The sequence below is a fragment of the Bubalus kerabau genome, chromosome 10 (genome assembly GCF_029407905.1).
Source record: "Bubalus kerabau isolate K-KA32 ecotype Philippines breed swamp buffalo chromosome 10, PCC_UOA_SB_1v2, whole genome shotgun sequence".
NCBI classification, from domain to species: domain Eukaryota; kingdom Metazoa; phylum Chordata; class Mammalia; order Artiodactyla; family Bovidae; genus Bubalus; species Bubalus kerabau.
Window position 1 is genome coordinate 96789262 of NC_073633.1, and position 13722 is coordinate 96802983.

Here is a 13722-nt window from a genome sequence, read left to right on the forward strand (position 1 = left end):
GCATGCCAGGCCTCCCTGTATCACCAACTCCCGGAGTTCACTCAGACTCATATCCATCGAGTCCATGATGCCATCCAGCCATCTCATCCTCTGTCGTCCCCTTCTCCTCCTGCCCCCAATCCCTCCCAGCATCAGAGACTTTTCCAATGAGTCAACTCTTCGCATGAGGTGGCCAAAGTACAGAAGTTTCAGCTTTAGCATCATTCATTCCAAAGAACACCCAGGGCTGATCTCCTTCAGAATGGACTGGTTAGATATCCTTGCAGTCCAAGGGACTCTCAAGAGTCTTCTCCAACACCACAGTTCAAAAGCATCAATTCTTCAGCGCTCAGCTTTCTTCACAGTCCAACTCTCACATCCATACATGACCACTGGAAAAACCATAGCCTTGACTAGACGGATCTTTGTTGGCAAAGTAATGTCTCTGCTTTTCAATATGCTATCTAGGTTGGTCATGACTTTCCTTCCAATGAGTAAGCATCTTTTAATTTCACGGTAGCTAGTTAAACTTAAAAACTTTTGAACAGCAAAGAAAACCATAAATAAAATGAAAAGACAACCTACTCAATAGGAGAAAATATTTTCAAATTATATGACTGATAAGGAATTAAAATCCAATACCAGTCAGTTCAATCACTCAGTCATGTCTGACTCTTTGCAATCCCATGGACTCCAGCACGACAGGCCTCCCTGTCCATCACCAACTCCTGAAGCTTACTCAAACTCATGTCCATTGAGTCGGTGATGCCATCCAACCATCTCATCCTCTGTCATCCCCTTCTCCTCCTGCCTTCAATCTTTCCCAGCATCAGGGTCTTTTCCAATAAGTCAGTTCTTTGCATCAGATGGCCAAAGTATTGGAGCTTCAGCTTCAGCATCAGTCCTTCCAATGAGTATTCAGGACTGATCTCCTTTAGGATTGACTGGTTGGATCTCCTTGCAGTCCAAGGGACTCTCAAGAGTCTTCTCCAACACCACAGTTCAAAAGCATCAATTCTTTGGCACTCAGCTTTCTTCACAGTCCAACTCTCACATCCATACATGACTACTGGAAAAACCATAGCTTTGACTAGATGGACATTTGTTGGCAAAGTAATATCTCTGCTTTTTAATATGCTGTGTAGGTTGGTCATGACTTTCCTTCCAAGGAGTAAGCATCTTTTAATTTCTTGGCTGTAGTCATCATCTGCAGCCAATGTTGAGTTTTAAGCCAACTTTCCACTCTCCTCTTTCACTTTCATCAAGAGGCTCTTTAGTTTTTCTTCACTTTCTGACATAAGGGTGATATCATCTGCATATCTGAGGTTATTGATGTTTCTCTCCTGGCGATCTTGATTCCAGCTTGTGCTTCATTCAGTCCGGCATTTTGCACGATGTACTTTGCATATAAGTTAAGTAAGCAGGGTGACAATATACAGTCTTGGATTTATATATAGAGAGAAATCCAATACATATATATATGAATGGCTCATACTACACAATAAACAAAAAACAAAGAACTCATTTAAAAATTGGCAGAAGACCCGAACAGACATTTTTCCAAAGAACTACACAGATAGCTAACAGGCGTGTTAAAGAATATTCAATATTGCTAATCAGAAAAGAGGGAGGCAATATATGTATAATTATGGTTGATTTGCATTGTTGTACAGCAGAAACCAAAATAACATTGTAAAGCAATTTTCCTCCAATTAAAAAATAAGTTTTTTTAACTAATAATAAACTTTATAAAAGAAAAAAATGTTGCTAATCAGAGAAATGCAAATCAAAACCACAAATATCACCTCAGATCTATCAAAATGGTTCTTATCAAAAAGTCTACAAATAATAGATGTTGACAATGATGTGAAGAAACAGAAACCCTAGTACAGTTTTGGTAACACTTTAACTTGGTGCAGGCAAAAAATAGAACTACCAATCCACTGGGTATATAGCCAACCCATTGCTGGGTTTATAGCCACAGAAAATGAAAACAGTAATTTGAAAAGAAACATGCATCCCAATGTTCATAGCAGTATTATTTTAAATAGCCAAGATATGGAAGCAAACTAAGTGCCCATAAACACATGAATGGATAAAGATATGGCATATATGTATGTGTGTGTGTGTGTGTGTGTGTGTGTGTGTGTATTATATATAATGGACCATTCAGTTCAGTTCAGTTACTCACTCGTGTCTGATTCTTAGTGACCCCATGAATTGCAGCACACCAGGCCTCCCTGTCCATCACCAACTTCTGGAGTTCACCTAAACTCACATCCATTGAGTCGGTGATGCCATCCAGCCATCTCATCCTCTGCCGTCCCCTTCTCCTCCTGCCCCTAATCCCTCCCAGCATAAGAGTCTTTTCCAATGAGTCAACTTTTCGCATGAGGTGGCCAAAGTATTGGAGTTTCAGCTTTAGCATCATTCATTCCAAAGAAATCCCGGGGCTGATCTCCTTCAGAATGGACTGGTTGGATCTCCTTGCAGTCCAAGGGACTCTCAAGAGTCTTCTCCAACACCACAGTTCAAAAGCATCAATTCTTTGGCACTCAGCTTTCTTCACAGACCAACTTTCACATCCATACATGACCACTGGAAAAACCATAGCCTTCACTAGACGGATCTTTGTTGGCAAAGTAATATCTATGCTTTTCAATATGCTATCTAGGTTGGTCATGACTTTCCTTCCAAGGAGTAAGCATCTTTTAATTTCATGGCTGCAATCACCATCTGAAGTGATTTTGGAGCCCCCCCCCAAAATAAAGCGTCTCACTGTTTCCACTGTTTCCCCATGTGTTTGCCATGAAGTGATGGATCAGATTCCACGATCTTTGTTTTCTGAATGTTGAGTTTTAAGCCAAATTTCCACTCTCCTCTTTCACTTTCATCAAGAGGCTCTTTAGTTTTTCTTCACTTTCTGCCATAAAGGTTGTGTCATCTGCATATCTGAGGTTCTTGTTATTTCTCCCAGCAATCCTGATTCCAGCTTGTGCTTCTTACAGCCCAGCGTTTCTCATGATGTATTCTGCATATAAGTTAAATAAGCAGGGTGACAATATACAGCCTTGATGTACTCCTTTTCCTATTTGGAACCAGTCTGTTGTTCCATGTCCAGTTCTAACTGTTGCTTCCTGACCTGCATACAAATTTCTCAAGAGGCAGGTCAGGTGGTCTGGTATTCCCAACTCTTTCAGAATTTTCCACAGTTTATTGTGATCCACACAGTCCAAGGCTTTGGCATAGTCAGTAAAGCAGAAATAGATGTTTTTCTGGAACTCTCTTGCTTTTTCCATGATCCAGCAGATGTTGGCAATTTGATCTCTGGTTCCTCTGCCCTTTCTAAAACCAGCTGGAACATCTGGAAGTTCACGGTTCATTTATTGCTGAAGCCTGGCTTGGAGAATTTTTATTTTTCTCAAATATTATATTAAAATATTATTTATAGTGGTTTTCTTGTACTTAACTATAGTGTCTAGCCCTTATTTCACCCTAGATAATTCGTGTAAATGAAAGAGTTAAGGAAGATGCTTATTCCTAGGATTACATAATCCACTGATTAAATATTGAGGAGATACAGGTATGGCCTCACCTCTTAAAAGAGTGGGAGGTATTAGTGTCTTGAAAGTGAGGGTCTTCTTCACTATTCAAGGCACCTCCTGTACTTCTTTCAAATACCCAGCTCTCTTATAAGTACTTCTGGAAAGAATTTAGTTTACCAAAAATTATTTGCACAAGATACCTAATCAGTCAGTATCTTGATCTTGGACTTCTGAGCCTCCAGAACTATGAGAAATAAATTTCTGTTGTCAATAAGCCTAAAAAAGAAGGAAAAAGAAAAGTAACATAGTATCATTCAGTGCTCAGCTCATGTCAAATATTGTTCTAAGCACTCCATATATGTCAAATGATTTCATTCTCTCAAGAGTCCTAGGAGTTAGGCACCATATTTGTCCCTATTTTTATAGATGAAAAAAGTGAAGTCCTTAAAGGTTACATGATTTTCCAAACATCACACAGCTGTAAGGTGGCAGGGTCAGGATGTAAAACTAGGCCTTTTATTCTGGGACCTCACTATTAACCACTACACTACATGTCTTTTCACCACCCTCTCCTAAACTTAGGAAGCAGAGAGGCAGGAAACTACAGGATGTCAGTTCAGTTCAGCTCACTCACTCAGTCATGTCCAACTCTTCACAACCTCATGGACTGCAGCACGCCAGGCTTCCCTGTCCATCACCAACTACAGGAGCTTACTCAAACTCAGGTCCATCATGTTGGTGATGCCATCCAACCATCTCATCCTCTGTCATCCCCTTCTCCTACAGCCTTCATTCTTTCCCAGCATCAGGGTCTTTTCCAATGAGTTGGTTCTTTGCATCAGGTGGCCAAAGTAATGGAGCTTCAGCTACAACATCAGTCCTTCCAATGAATATTCAGGACTGATTTCCTTTAGGATGGACTGGTTGGATCTCATTGTAGTCCAAGGGACTCTCAAGAGTCTTTTCTAATACCAAAGTTCAAAAGCATTAATTTTTTGGCTCTCAGCTTTATTTGTAGTCCAGTCTCACATCCATACATGACTACTAGAAAAACCATAGCTTTGACTGGACAGACATTTGTTGGCAAAGTAATATCTCTGCTTTTTAATATGCTTTCTAGGTTGGTCATAGCTTTTCTTCCAAGGAGCAAGCGTCTTTTAATTTCATGGCTGCAGTCACCATCTGCAGTGATTTTCAGAGCCCAAGAATAAAGTTTCTCACTGTTTCTATTGTTTTCCCATCTATTTGCCATGAAGTGATGGGACTGGATGCCAAGATCTTCGTTTTCTGAGTGTTGAGCTTTAAGCCAACTTTTTCACTCTCCTCTTTCACTTTCATCAAGGGGTTCTTTAGTTCTTCTTCACTTTCTGCCATAAGGGTGGTGTCATCTACATATCTGAGGTGACTGATATTTCTCCTGGCAATCTTGATTCCAGATTGTGCTTCATCCAGCCCAGCATTTCTCATGATGTACACTGCATATATGTTAAATAAGCAGGGTGACAGTATACAGCCTTGACGTACTCCCTTTCCTAATTGGAACCAGTCTGTTGTTCCATGTCCAGTTCTAACTGTTGCTTCCTGACCTGCATACAGATTTCTCAGGAGGCAGGTCAGGTGGTCTGGTATTCCCATCTCTTGAAGAATTTTCCAGAGTTTGTTGTGATCCACACAGTCAAAGGCTTTGGCATAGCCAAAAAAGCAGAAGTAGATGTTTTTCTGGAACTCTCTTGCTTTTTTGATGATCCAGTGGATGTTGGCAATTTGATCTCTGGTTCCAATCAGTGGTCAGCAAACACATATGGGATCCTTCAACTCCTGCTTTTTATGTTCCCAGAGTTAAATTGCTAACCACATAAACAGCTAGTTCCACTGCCTATATATTCAGGAGTACAAAAGAACACTTTCAGTGATTTAGAGTTAAATTGGCTGCCCTTGGCAGAAAGATACTTGCAACACACACACACTATCCTTGGAGTGCACATGGGAATTCATTCCGCTTGTCGAGGGAGATCTGTGTAGAAAGCAAGAACGCTTGGATCTCCAGAGTGTATCTCATTATGCTATCTTTGCCGTCGTGAAGGCTTCTGATGCCATGTCAGTTTGGAAAGGGAGATCTCTGTTGAAAGCTCGATGAGTACATCTTATTTTTAATGCTAACTAATTCCTGCTTGTAGATGATCCTCTTCGAGTGATGTTTACATAAGATACAGAGACATGACAGGATAAAAATAGTTACTATGAAATTCTCTGCAGGCTATAAACAGTTTTAACTTTTGGCAGAAGGACTTTATTATTTACATACTCAGAAAAATATAGGTCACACTCTCCTCAGATTATTAATGTTCCTCTGCAAATAACTGACATGCAGAGTGTGTAAATATACCAACTAAACCCCTTCCTGTGTCCTAATTAAATTCTCACAATCTTGCTCAGAGTCTTGTATATTTGGTTTATCTTAGGATCATCATTAATATATATCAATATTATTGCAGTCAAAGGATCTTTTCTTGCCTTCTTTTTAAAAAACAAATACAGTCAGAAGTTATTTATTTCCAATAATAGATAATGTCCAACTCCAAAATCTTCAGATTTCAATCCCCTACTGTCCAAATGTCCATAAACTTCAAATAACATCAACTTAAAGGTCATAACCCTAGTAGAGAGAACGAGGTGGCAGATTCTGTAACTGAAGTAAGAAGCACACTGGTTTACATTAAAACAGTTATTTCTCTGTCAAATCCTCACAGCAAGAACAGAATCTCAGTTCAACGTTTTCAGGCCAAATGAAGCTTCATGTTTATAAATAAAACCTTCAGTCCTTTTCCTCTCTAAGCAGTAAATTCTTTGCAACCCCTGGCATTTGCAGTATGAACATTTGTCTGATTTAGTTGCAGGACAAAGGCACTCTGTTATGGAGAAAGAAGTATTTCTGCACTCACCCATAACCCCAGACATTCCTAAAACCTAGGTGTCCTATGGGGTCTGTGGTGGGTGGAATAATGACTCCCAACATATGTCCAGGTCCTCATCTCTGGAACCTGTAATTATGTTATCTTATGTGGCGAAAGGGAGTTTTCAGAAGTGACTAAGGTTAAGGATCTTGAGATGGTGAAACTAACCTAGATTATCTTTAGGTGGGCTAACTCTGATCACATGGGCATTAAAAATAGGAGAAACTTTCTCGACTGGATTTAGAGTCAGAAAGAGATATGTGAGTAAAGAGGAACAGCCAAAGAGATGTGATATTGCTACCTTTGAAGATGGAAGAAGGGACCACAGGTCAAGAAACATGGACATTTTCTACAAGCTGGAAAAGCCAAGAAAGACTGTCCCCTAGAACCACCGGAAAGGGGCTGTGTGTGCCAACACCTTGATGTCAGCCTAGTGACACCTGAATCACATTACCAACCCAGAATGTAGCGCTGCTGCTGCTGCTGCTGCTAAGTCGCTTCAGTCGTGTCTGACTCTGCGACCCCATAGACGGCAGCCCACCAGGTTCCTCCATCCCTGGGATTCTCCAGGCAAGAACACTGGAGTGGTTGCCACTTCCTTCTCCAATGCATGAAAGTGAAAACTATGTATGACTTAATGTAAGAAAATTTCAAGGTAGACTATTGTAGCTAAAGATATGTACTTAAACCTTAGAGCAATTTTGGAGAAATTTAAGAAGTATAACAGATATTAAATGTGTGTTTAAAGTCACTAAGGTTTTAGTAATTTGTTACAGCAGCAGTAGGAAACTAATACAAAATATTTTTAACTTAATAGGCAGCTTAATCAACTTCATAAGAAAAATGATTACACTTTTACAGCAGATATTTTCAGCATTTACTCCTCGCAAAGGAAATGTGTGATGGTTAACTTTGTGTGTCCAGTTGACTAGCCACAGGGTGCCCAGATTAAGCAGTATTTCAGAGCGTATCTTTAAACATGGCTTCAGATGATATTAACATTTGAATTATTAGACTCAGTAAAGCAGATTGTCCTCCCAAAATGGGTCAGCATCAGTCAATCCATTGAGGCCTGAACAGAACAAAAGGTGGAAGAAGGAGGAATTTGCCCCTTTTGCTTCCTGCCCACCTGCTTGAGTTGGAACATGTCATCGCTTCTCCGGTCTTTGGACTGTAGGACCATAGCCTTGTCTAACTCAGTGAAACTAAGCCATGCCTGCGGGGCAACCCAGGACGGGCGGATCATGGTGGAGAGATTTGACAGAATGTGGTCCACTGGAGAAGGGAATGGCAAACCACTTCAGTATTCTTGCCTTGAGAACCCTATGAACAGTATGAAAAGGCAAAATGATAGGATACTAAAAGAGAAACTCCCCAGGTCAGTAGGTGCCCAATATGATACTGGAGATCAGTGGAGAAATAACTCCAGAAAGAATGAAGGGATGGAGCCAAAGCAAAAACAATACCCAGCTGTGGATGTGACTGGTGATAGAAGCAAGGTCCAATGCTGTAAAGAGCAATATTGCATAGGAACCTGGAATGTCAGGTCCATGAATCAAGGCAAATTGGAAGTGGTCAAACAAGAGATGGCAAGAGTGAATGTCAACATTCTAGGAATCAGCGAACTGAAATGGACTGGAATGGGTGAATTTAACTCAGATGACGATTATATCTACTACTGCAGACAGGAATCCCTCAGAAGAAATGGAGTGGCCATCATGGTCAATAAAAGAGTCCGAAATGCAGTACTTGGATGCAATCTCAAAAATGACAGAATGACCTCTGTTCGTTTCCAAGGCAAACCATTCAATATCACAGTAATCCAAGTCTATGCCCCAACCAGTAATGCTGAAGAAGCTGAAGTTGAACGGTTCTATGAAGACCCACAAGACCTTTTAGAACTAACACCCAAAAAAGATGTCCTTTTCATTATAGGGGACTGGAATGCAAAAGTAGGAAGTCAAGAAACACCTGGAGTAACAGGCAGATTTGGCCTTGGAATACGGAATGAAGCAAGGCAAAGACTAATAGAGTTTTGCCAAGAAAATGCACTGGTCATAACAAATACCCTCTTCCAACAACACAAGAGAAGACTCTATACACTGACGTCACCAGATGGTCAACAATGAAATCAGATTGATTATATTCTTTGCAGCCAAAGATGGAGAAGCTCTATACAGTCAGCAAAAACAAGACTAGGAGCTGACTGTGGCTCAGACCATGAACTCCTTATTGCCAAATTCAGACTTAAATTGAAGAAAGTAGGGAAAACCACTAGGCCATTCAGGTATGACCTAAATCAAATCCCTTATGATTATACAGTGGAAGTGAGAAGTAGATTTAAGGGCCTACCTCTGATAGATAGACTGCCTGATGAGCTATGGAATGAGGTTCGTGACATTGTACATGAGACAGGGATCAAGACCATCCCCATGGAAAAGAAATGCAAAAAAGCAAAATGGCTGTCTGGGGAAGCCTTACAAATAGCTGTGAAAAGAAGAGAAGCGAAAAGCAAAAGAGAAAAGGAAAGATATAAACATCTGAATGCAGAGTTCCAAAGAATAGCAAGAAGAGATAAGAAAGCCTTCTTCAGCGATCAATGCAAAGAAATAGAGGAAAACAACAGAATGGGAAAGACTAGGGATCTCTTCAAGAAAATCAGAGATACCAAAGGAACATTTCATGCAAAGATGAGCTCGATAAAGGACAGAAATGGTATGGACCTAACAGAAGCAGAATATATTAAGAAAAGATGGCAAGAATACACAGAAGAACTGTACAAAAAAGATCTTCACGACCCAGATAATCACAATGGTGTGATCACTGACCTAGAGCAAGACATCCTGGTATGTGAAGTCAAGTGGGCCTCAGAAAGCATCACTACGAACAAAGCTAGTGGAGGTGATGGAATTCCAGTTGAGCTATTCCAAATCCTGAAAGATGATGCTATTAAAGTGCTGCACTCAATATGCCAGCAAATTTGGAAAACTCAGCAGTGGCCACAGGACTGGAAAAGGTCAGTTTTCATTCCAATCCCAAAGAAAGGCAATGCCAAAGAATGATCAAACTACTGCACAATTGCACTCATCTCACACGCTAGTAAAGTAATGCTCAAAATTCTCCAAGCGAGGCTTCAGCAATATGAGAACCATGAACTTCCTGATGTTCAAGCTGGTTTTAGAAAAGGCAGAGGAACCAGAGATCAAATTGCCAACATTGCTGGATCATAGAAAAAGCAAGAGAGTTCCAGAAAAACATCTATTTCTGCTTTATTGAGTATGCCAAAGCCTTGGACTGTGTGGATCACAATCAACTGTGGACAATTCTGAAAGAGATGGGAATACCAGACCACCTGATCTGCCTCTTCAGAAATTTGTATGCAGGTCAGGAAGCAACAGTTAGAACTGGACATGGAACAACAGACTGGTTCCAAATAGGAAAAGGAGTTCGTCAAGGCTGTATATTGTCACCCTGTTATTTAACTTATATGCAGAGTACATCATGAGAAACGCTGGACTGGAAGAAACAAGCTGGAATCAAGATTGCTGGGAGAAATATCAATAACCTCAGATATGCAGATGACACCACGTTTATGGCAGAAAGTGAAGAGGAACTCAAAAGCCTCTTGATGAAAGTGAAAGTAGAGAGTGAAAAAGTTGGCTTAAAGCTCAACATTCAGAAAAGGAAGATCATGGCATCCGGTCCCACCACTTCATGGGAAATAGATGGGGAAACAGTGGAAAAAGAGTCAGACTTTATTTTTCGGAGCTCCAAAATCACTACAGATGGTGACTGCAGCCATGAAATTGAAAGACGTTTACTCCTTGGAAGCAAAGTTATGACCAACCTAGATAGCATATTCAAAAGCAGAGACATTACTTTGCCAACAAAGGCCCATCTAGTCAAGGCTATGGTTTTTCCTGTGGTCATGTATGGATATGAGAGTTGGACTGTGAAGAAGGCTGTGCGCTGAAGAATTGATGCTTTTGAACTGTGGTGTTGGAGAAGACTCTTGAGTCCCTTGGACTGCAAGGGGATCCAACCAGTCCATTCTGAAGGAGATCAGCCCTGGGATTTCTTTGGAAGGAATGATGCTAAAGCTGAAACTCCAGTACTTTGGCCACCTCATGCAAAGAGTTGACTCATTGGAAAAGACTCTGATGCTGGGAGGGATTAGGGACAGGAGGAGAAGGGGACGACAGAGGATGAGATGGCTGGATGGCATCACTGACTCGGTGGACGTGAGTCTGGGTGAACTCCGGGAGTTGGTGATGGACAGGGAGGCCTGGCATGCTGCGATTCATGGAGTCGCAAAGAGTCGGATATGACTGAGCGATTGATCTGATCTGATCCCCAATTCTTAGGGCTTTCAACTCAAAATAAATTATATTATGAGCTTCCCTGCGTCTCCAGCTTACAGACAACACACTGTGAGACTTCTGAGCTTACATAATCTTGTGAGCCAAGCCAACTGCTCATAATACACATATTTATCTGTATACATAGAGAGAGACATATACATATATCTTACCAACTCTGTTTCTCTGGAGAGCGCAAGTATATGAACTTTCTTCTCTTTACACAGAAACCATGTGCACTATTAGAACATAAAGAGTTAATTAATCTTGTATTGTCCAAGAAACAAACTAAAAGAATGTTCTTAGGTTCTGAAACCAAAATCACTGAACTACAGACCTCAAATTTCAATGATTTTTCATGTCTCTAAGATGCAAGTTCCGCACAATTTCTTAAGAGTTAGCTACTTCTGAATTCTCTGATATCTTGGGCTCACGATCAGGATATAAGGATAGGAGGTGTAGTGGGAGAGGAGAGATAAGTGCTCCAGGTCATTTCCCAGGTGATTTCCTTAGAGCACTGGAGTTTTACACACACCTTGCAGGTCAATTTATCGCTTGTTCATTCCTTAAACAAATACTTATGGTGCCTCTGAATGTTCCACGCTCTGTACTAAGTGCTGGGGATACAGTGGTGTTTAAATGCTTTAACAATCATTAGTTGCCCAAAGTAAAAAATATTGTCTTACAAGATATATAACATGTAGGGGAAAAGTGTATAAAAACTATTTCGCAAACTATCAGAAAGGAAATGAAAATATATTCTTTTCTAAAATGTATTTATTTATTTTAATTGGAGGCTAATTACTTTACAATATTGTGGTGGTTTTTGCCATACATCCACATCAATCAGCCACAGGTGTACATGTGTCCGCATCCTGGACCCGCCTCCCACCTCCCTCCCACCCCATCCCTCTGGGTAGTCCCAGAGCAGTGGTTTTGAATACCCTGCTTCATGCATCAAACTTGCACTGGTCATCTATTTCACATATGGTAATATACATGTTTCAATACTATTCTCTCATAGCTTCCCACCCTTGCCTTCTCCCAGAGTCCAAAATCTGTTCTTTACATCTGCGTCTCTTTTGCTGTCTTGCATATAGGGTCGTCGTTACCATCTTTCCAAATTCCATATATATGCCTTAATATACTGTATCTGTTTTTCTCTTTCTGACTTACTTTACTCTGTACAATAGGCTCCAGTTTCATCCACCTCATTAGAACTGACTCAAATGCATTTTTAATAGCTGAGTAATATTCCATTGTGTATAGGTACCACAACTTCCTTATGAAAATATATTCTTGAAAGTACCTTACACTATGTATGATATAATGTAAGATAATTTCAATGTAGACTATTGTAAAGATATATACTTATATTGCCTTAGGGCAATTTTGAAGAAACTAAAGAAGTATAACTAATAAGCCCACAGTGAAGATAAAGAAGGAAAAAAAGAGGAAAAAGGGAACTAAAAATAGATGAGGCAAGTAGAAGAGAACCCCCAATAGCAGAGTCAATCCGAGAATAACAGTAATTAAATTAAATATAAATGCCCTGAAGAAAAGGCAATGATTGTTAGGCTGGATTTTTTTAAGGCAAGACATAACTATATTTAATCTGGAAGAAACCACTTTACCTATACAAACATAGATTAACAGTAAAAGGTTGAGAAGAGATATATTATACAGACACCAATCAAAAGAAATTTAGAGTGGCTATAACATCTGAAAGACTTCAGCATAAATAACATTCAGACATATGAAGGAACATTTCATACTGAGATAAAAAAATATGGGCGCAAAGCTTCAAAATACCTAAAATAAAATTGAGAAAACTAAAGGGAAAAGTCAAATTCACAATTTTTGTTGGATATTTCTGAGCTCTTCTCTTAATAATTGCTAGAATAAGTAAATAAACATCAGTAAGGATACAGAAGACTTAAACAACACCATCAACCAACTTTATCAAATTGATATTTATAGGATCCTCCATTCAGCAATAAAGAATATAATTTATTATCTGTCCATATGGAATATTCACTATGATAGGCTATATAATCTAGGCCTTAAAATAAATCTCAAGAAATGTAAAAGAATTTAAATCATACAAACTATAATTTCATAATGAAATTAGACTATTTCAGTACTAGAAAGACATTCAGAAAGTACCCAAATATTTAGAAATGATATAAAATTTTTTTCTCATAAGTCTCTCAAATTTATCCTTTTCCTCCTCAAACCTAAATCTTTTTAGGAGGTTATACCTCAGAGGATATTATCATTTTCCTATTCGCTAATACATTAAAATTCTCTACTCCTTTCTTTTCATAAGCCTCCAACACTCTCTACCAAAGACAAACATAAACCACTGTGATTCAACTTCTGAAAAGTTCCCCCCATTTTAAAATCATACTGTATTGCCAGTTCAAGTCCTTCTTACCTCCCCTGTGGCTATTTTATCAGCTTTCCAAACAATCTCTTTTTTCATTCACTCCTTCAATATAGTCTTACAATAAGTAGTATCTTCCTAAAATAGGGTTTCAAATGAAGTGTGCACAATTATCTATTAATCCTTTTAGATATGCTATCAAAAAAGTATTTCTGTGATGAAAAATATTAGGGAATCAGCATATTACATCTATCTCTTTACAATATATACTGGCATATTGAGTTATTTGAATTACTGCATGAAACAGCTGCTTAACTTTGCTTAACCTAGCATGCCCCAAATTTGTTTGAAAATTGAATTGTTGGGCTTTGTCATATAATACCTATCAATACTCTAAGAATAATTGAAGAATGTTCTTTAGCAAATGCTTTCATAAATCACAATATGACTTCACTTTTCCCCTCCTTTCAAAATTTGATGGTTCAAATTTGCTTATGAAA

At 39.3% G+C, this 13722-nt stretch overlaps 1 long non-coding RNA gene across 1 annotated transcript in view; it reads right to left on the minus strand.

The window, feature by feature from the left end:
• Positions 1–3281: 3281 nt before the first annotated feature.
• Positions 3282–13722, minus strand: part of LOC129621874 (uncharacterized) — a 98396-nt gene continuing 87955 nt past the window's right edge. Inside the window, exon 5 of the long non-coding RNA XR_008699783.1 lies at positions 3282–3800. This is a non-coding gene — a long non-coding RNA (uncharacterized LOC129621874). The remainder of the gene's footprint in view (positions 3801–13722) is intronic.